The 6,048-nt window shown below is 37.1% G+C and overlaps 1 pseudogene; it reads right to left on the minus strand.

The window, feature by feature from the left end:
* Nucleotides 1-1,435: 1,435 nt before the first annotated feature.
* LOC107586874 (pancreatic alpha-amylase-like) lies at nt 1,436-4,091 on the minus strand (annotated as a pseudogene).
* Nucleotides 4,092-6,048: the final 1,957 nt, after the last annotated feature.

Here is a 6,048-nt window from a genome sequence, read left to right on the forward strand (position 1 = left end):
ATTTTGTTTTATTAAGCCTAATTGTACAGAAGAATTGTCTGAAAGATACATACTGGTGTTTCAATGTGGTATACAAAGTAGCTTTGTTCTAATCTTCAATATGATGCAATACATTTCAATTTCAGTAAAACATTCAGTACAGCTTCTTGTATTTAGGTTCTAAAATGTGACCATTTTTAATCTTACTCCACCAAGTATCTCAAACCAATTATTGGTAAATGTTGGCAGAAAAATAAAACCCCCTCCATTTGGAGGTGAAACTTAAAAAAAAAAAAAAAAAAAAGCAAGTTTTTAAAACAACTTGGTTTTATTTTTTGTGGTTGGTGACAGCATGCCAGAGATGCTGTGTACGGACAATAACTTGTATTCAACCCTTAATATTAATCATTTTGATTCAGTTGACTATTCTGACATGTGGCATATTGTTTGTACCAGACTGCCACCTGTTGACTAATGCTGTCCTTTTCATAAACAGAATGCTTTTATACCATTTTATACAGTACTCTCCAGCCTTTGACATACTGTGTTGACTCACTGAACACCTACTTTCAGGAGCACTTTTAGGAGCTTCACATTTATTTATATCAGCATCTCTAAAGTCTGGATCTCCATAATCAGGAGTGATCACTACGAGTCTTGTGCAGGTTCTTGTCTTGTAGGCTTACAATATCACTCCCATGCATCTTCTGTCTCTTGTACAATCTAGCTGCACTTTCGGAGTCCTTTTTTTCTGTCCTCTTTCTGAATTCTATATGCACACAAGTATAGGCCCTATGTGTTGTTTCCTTACTAGAGGTATTTCAGTGCTTGACTCCATAAACTAATGTACAGGTGAGTTGTATTGAATGAGTGCAATGATCTCCACCTTGGTTTTGAACACAATAAAATGGCTGATACTCAAAATAGCGCACTATATAAGGGTAAATCGGGGTGGTTTTGGACATGGCTGTATTGCTCAGAGATGCAACAGTTGATCTTCTGTCTCTTGTACAATCTAGCTGCACTTTCGGAGTCCTTTTTTTCTGTCCTCATTCTGAATTCTATATGCACACAAGTATAGGCCCTATGTGTTGTTTCCTTACTAGAGGTATTTCAGTGCTTGACTCCATAAACTAATGTACAGGTGAGTTGCATTGAATGAGTGCAATGATCTCCACCTTGGGTTTGAACACAATAAAATGGCTGATACTCAAAATAGCGCACTATATAAGGGTAAATCGGGGTGGTTTTGGACATGGCTGTATTGCTCAGAGATGCAACAGTTTATTATGCTTTGACTATTTTCACTGGTATAGGCCTATTATATAATACAAAACTATTATTTTTCACAACTCCAAAAATGGAATTTTGAAAATGGTGAATACAACTTGGAATTAGTCAGGAGGAGGAGAACAGTTTTGGTCATAATTAAAATGCTAATTCAAAAAGTCTGCCTTGTTTAGTTTTAATTGAAAGCATGGGGTCAGCATTTCTCAAAAAAAAAATGTAATACTTTAGTATTCTGTATTCAAAACACAAGACAACAGAAAACATTTCAGTTCAATGATTCTGACTTATTATAATTATTTCCTCACTGAATCTACAGTTTGGAGTTAGCATGGATGGCAATGAATGGATCCTCATCTGTGTTGCTGATGCTGAAGGTGGCACGTCCATCAGAACCCACTGACACCTGTTTTCCTGTGCAAGTACCCCCAATCTTGTCTCCAGAGATTACGTCACAGTATGTACCCATGGACAGGCCAGTGTTCAGCGTCACATTCAGTGCCCTGGAACATTCATCAATTGTGGTTAAGGAGCAGTAACTTCCTAAATTTGTATTATTGCACATTTAATTGTAATGTTTCTCACCAATCATCATTGTTAATGACAATGAATCCTTTGCTCCCGCGGCTGAAGGCGATCTGATTATTACTGTTTTCCCACCAGTTGGAGAGAGGCTGGCCATTGACCACATTACGTAAAAATCACCATATTCCTGGGGCGAGGAATACAGTATTAGGAGAATTGCTTTTAACGTCAAATTCAGAAGGACTAAAACTCACACCCACCTGATCTGGTGCCATCTGTGCTCACATATCCAGTTGTCCCCACAGGTGGAGTCTGGGTTGATGGGTACTGGCTTAGTGGATCCATCAGAAAAGCTGGGAGGGCCCATCCAGTCATTCTCATCCTGTGCCATGTGTCAACGTGTAATGAAAGAAATTGGATAATCTCATGAGTTAAAAATCCTGTTTATCGGTGTAGTGATAGCTAAAGTGTATGTTTAGATACTAAAAGATTTTTGGAGATTTGGAGAGCACTATTACCTTTCCGTTCACAATTTTACGATCCCAGCGGTAGCTAGACATGGCTCTGGTCACACCGTATGGACATTGACCACATTACGTAAAAATCACCATATTCCTGGGGCGAGGAATACAGTATTAGGAGAATTGCTTTTAACGTCAAATTCAGAAGGACTAAAACTCACACCCACCTGATCTGGTGCCATCTGTGCTCACATACCCAGTTGTCCCCACAGGTGGAGTCTGGGTTGATGGGTACTGGCTTAGTGGATCCATCAGAAAAGCTGGGAGGGCCCATCCAGTCATTCTCATCCTGTGCCATGTGTCAACGTGTAATGAAAGAAATTGGATAATCTCATGAGGAGTTAAAAATCCTGTTTATCGGTGTAGTGATAGCTAAAGTGTATGTTTAGATACTAAAAGATTTTTGGAGATTTGGAGAGCACTATTACCTTTCCGTTCACAATTTTACGATCCCAGCGGTAGCTAGACATGGCTCTGGTCACACCATATGGATGAGCCAACATGAGTCCTGTAGCGATCTTATAGAGCCTGCAAAATGCAATGTAAAATTTCTTGGAGAAAAGCAACTGACAGTTTAATCAGTGATCAGTAAACACTCTCAGTTTTAGTTTAAGAGATTGCCTTAACTATTTTACCTAGAGTCCCAGAATGTCAGAACAGAAGCTCCACCAGCACCATGGCCTCTCTGATGATCATGATTGTCCACAAACACCACAGCTCTATCAGAAGGCATGAAACCCCAACCCTCTCCCCAGTTCCTGAGACAAAACACTCTTCTGATAACTCTTGGAAACTTTGCTGAGCATGTGCTTACAAGTATCGACCCTGAATCCAGCCACACCCAGGTCAATCAGTTTGTTCAGATATTCAGCCAGTTTTCCTCTAACATAGTCCTACTCCAGGGCCAAATCCAGGAGATCTTTCAAGCGACGACAGTCCCTGACCTGTCCAAGATGCCGAAAATGACATTCAAATGTTCCTTAGTATGAACATAAAAGTTTTTGGTGTAATTTGCATAGTTTATTGTAGTCTAAGAACACAGAAAATAAACCTGGTAAATGTCATGGTAGTTTTCAATGTGCCCACTGCCAGTTTTACATTTGCCATCATTGAAGTCCAAATATGAGTAGGGAACAGAGAGGAAGTCCTCCTTGTTGCCATTGAACTTTGATCCACACCTGGAAGGAGTGCTGGTTTTTATAACGTAAAGTTGGTACTTTATAATAATTTTATATGTATACATGTAATTTCTATCCACATGGCTTTTTTGCCCTTTAATGACATTCCAACTGTCAAATCAAATCTGTTAATGGCATGCTTGTTTTAATAATAATAACAAATATTATTATTATATTAACACTGAACAGTAAACACCATTAATATTCAGGTAAGACAATTATTACATTTTATTTGATTGGGGGCCATACAGAACAGGGACAATGGGGGTCCTGGCCCATGAAAGGTTTATAACCAATGTTTTAGGAGTTGTAACCTTCCACTCCTGTTACAGAGACAATTATGTCTAAAGGTACGGATCAGCATATAGTTTGTGTCCTTAGGGCTTGGGTGCCCTTAAGTATAGACTTCATGGGAGAAAACTGTGGGATTAAGATGGGACCAAGGATGATAAAGCGTGAAAATCCTAAATGTAAAAATAAGACTCATGAAAACTGACATATGAAGGTTGTGCTGCTCAGACTTCAGTTCTGAGAACTGAATCTCAGATTGAACTAGGAGATTCAGGAGTGAAGCTGCTCTAATCTGAAGGATGAGCCACATTTTGAATTTATGATACTATGCACAACTTTACTTGTTGGAAACAAGTTTCCATTGGCCTGGTGATTTTAAATAAAACCAAGTTTAGTAAGTCTCTTTGGAGAAGCATGTATCAAATTCCAAAATGTAATGTCAATTTAAATCTCTGGCTGTAATAGTAATAGACTAATATCTCCAGAACTGTCGGTTAAATAAGGAACCATTACAGCACCGGCTCTCAACTCAGTCCGCAAGTCTTTGCAATCTATTAGCTTGTTACAAGAGAGCTCCTTAACTGAATGTCATATAAGGAGACATACAAAAATATGTAGCTCTTGAAAACCATTGCATTACAGAGATGCCATAGTCACAGAATCAACTCACTGTGTTATATTTGAAGATTATAAGAATATAATTGAAGAAGATCATGAGAATAAGTGCTAAACAGGATCGTTGGCACAGTCTTAGTATTGCACAGATTTATGTTAATATAACAGGTTCTCATCTCTGGCCCTCAAAGTCCGGTGGTGACACCACCCAATGGAAAACACCAGAAAATATGTATTCCAGATATATATTCTGTATATCTCAAATATCAGTTATCAGAGATTGCCACACATGTGAACTGTTGGCCCATTTTCTGGGAAGCAATGTCAGGTAGCACAAAAAGGCCACAACAGGTGGACATTAAATTATTTATTTCCCTTTCTTGATAATACATGCTTTCGTATAAATTGGGGGAACTGACCTGTACATCTATGTACAATTAATGTTATTACCACCTGAAAGAAAATGTACAATAAATATTAATGCTTCATTTGGGCTGCAAAGCAAAAATTATCTGTTATTTATCAATTTCCCAATTAATCATACTCACACAACAGCAATGATGACAAAAAAAACACCATTTTCTATCAGACTAAGACTTTTTGACATTTGTGAAGAACAGAGAATTAATGCTTGTCTATTCGACAGATAACAACATGGAAAACTATAGAGAGAATTTGTCTATCTAAAGAAAGATGTACCATTCGTAAGACTTCTTGTGAAATGCAGATGCTTACGGAATGTCACTCAAGCAGATGCTGTCAGACAGCTCAATAGAATGAAAACAAAAAAGGTAAAGGGTGTAATATCTGGGATCACTTAAGTACAAAGCAAGTTGTAATAATAACCGCAAAACATTCCACGTGTTTGAAGACTAGTTTCTAACACCGTATCTGGAAAGAGAAACACTATACAACATTGTGTTGCTTAAGCCATAAAAATCAATTTGGTGCAATTAAATAAGATTCACTGTCTTTTATTCAAACAGCTAATAGTGTGGTTAGCCAAGAGATAATTATTGTTGTAGAAATAAAAAGAATGATGCTACCAGATAAGTCGTTTTTGTCCTTTTGAAAGTGTTTACAATAACTGCAGTATTTAGTCTCACAAAAACTTGAAAGAAATGACGGTCACCCCAAATTCAAAAGAATAAAATAAAAATATATACATATTTTGCACAAAGAAAATGAAACCTATTTAGTATATACATTTTTTCCACTGATATTTTCATCAAATTAAGCAATTTCATTCTCAGTTTTTAGCAGCAAACTGAAAGAAATTTCACTTTTTAGTGTATGTGAGAAAACACTATATATGCAAAGTTAAATGAATAAATTACAGCTGTCAAAGGGATAGTTCACCCAAAAAATTTAAATTTACTTGCCTCATGTTGTTCCAAACCTGTATGAGTTTGATGTACATAAAATAAGATCTCTTGAAGAATGCTTGAAGCCGATGACTTCTATAGTATGGAAAAAATAATAATATGGACGTCAATGGCTACCAGCAACTGTTTGGTAACCAACATTCTGGAAAATATCTTTGTTCAAAAGAAGAAAAATTCATACAGGTCTGGAACAATATGTAGGTGAGTAAATGACAACAACCTTTTCATGTTTGGGTGAACTATCCCTTAACTGTCCCTTAAGTATAC

This window comes from Sinocyclocheilus grahami, unplaced genomic scaffold (assembly GCF_001515645.1).
Source record: "Sinocyclocheilus grahami isolate Dianchi unplaced genomic scaffold, SAMN03320097.WGS_v1.1 scaffold86.1, whole genome shotgun sequence".
Classification (NCBI taxonomy): Eukaryota; Metazoa; Chordata; class Actinopteri; order Cypriniformes; family Cyprinidae; genus Sinocyclocheilus; species Sinocyclocheilus grahami.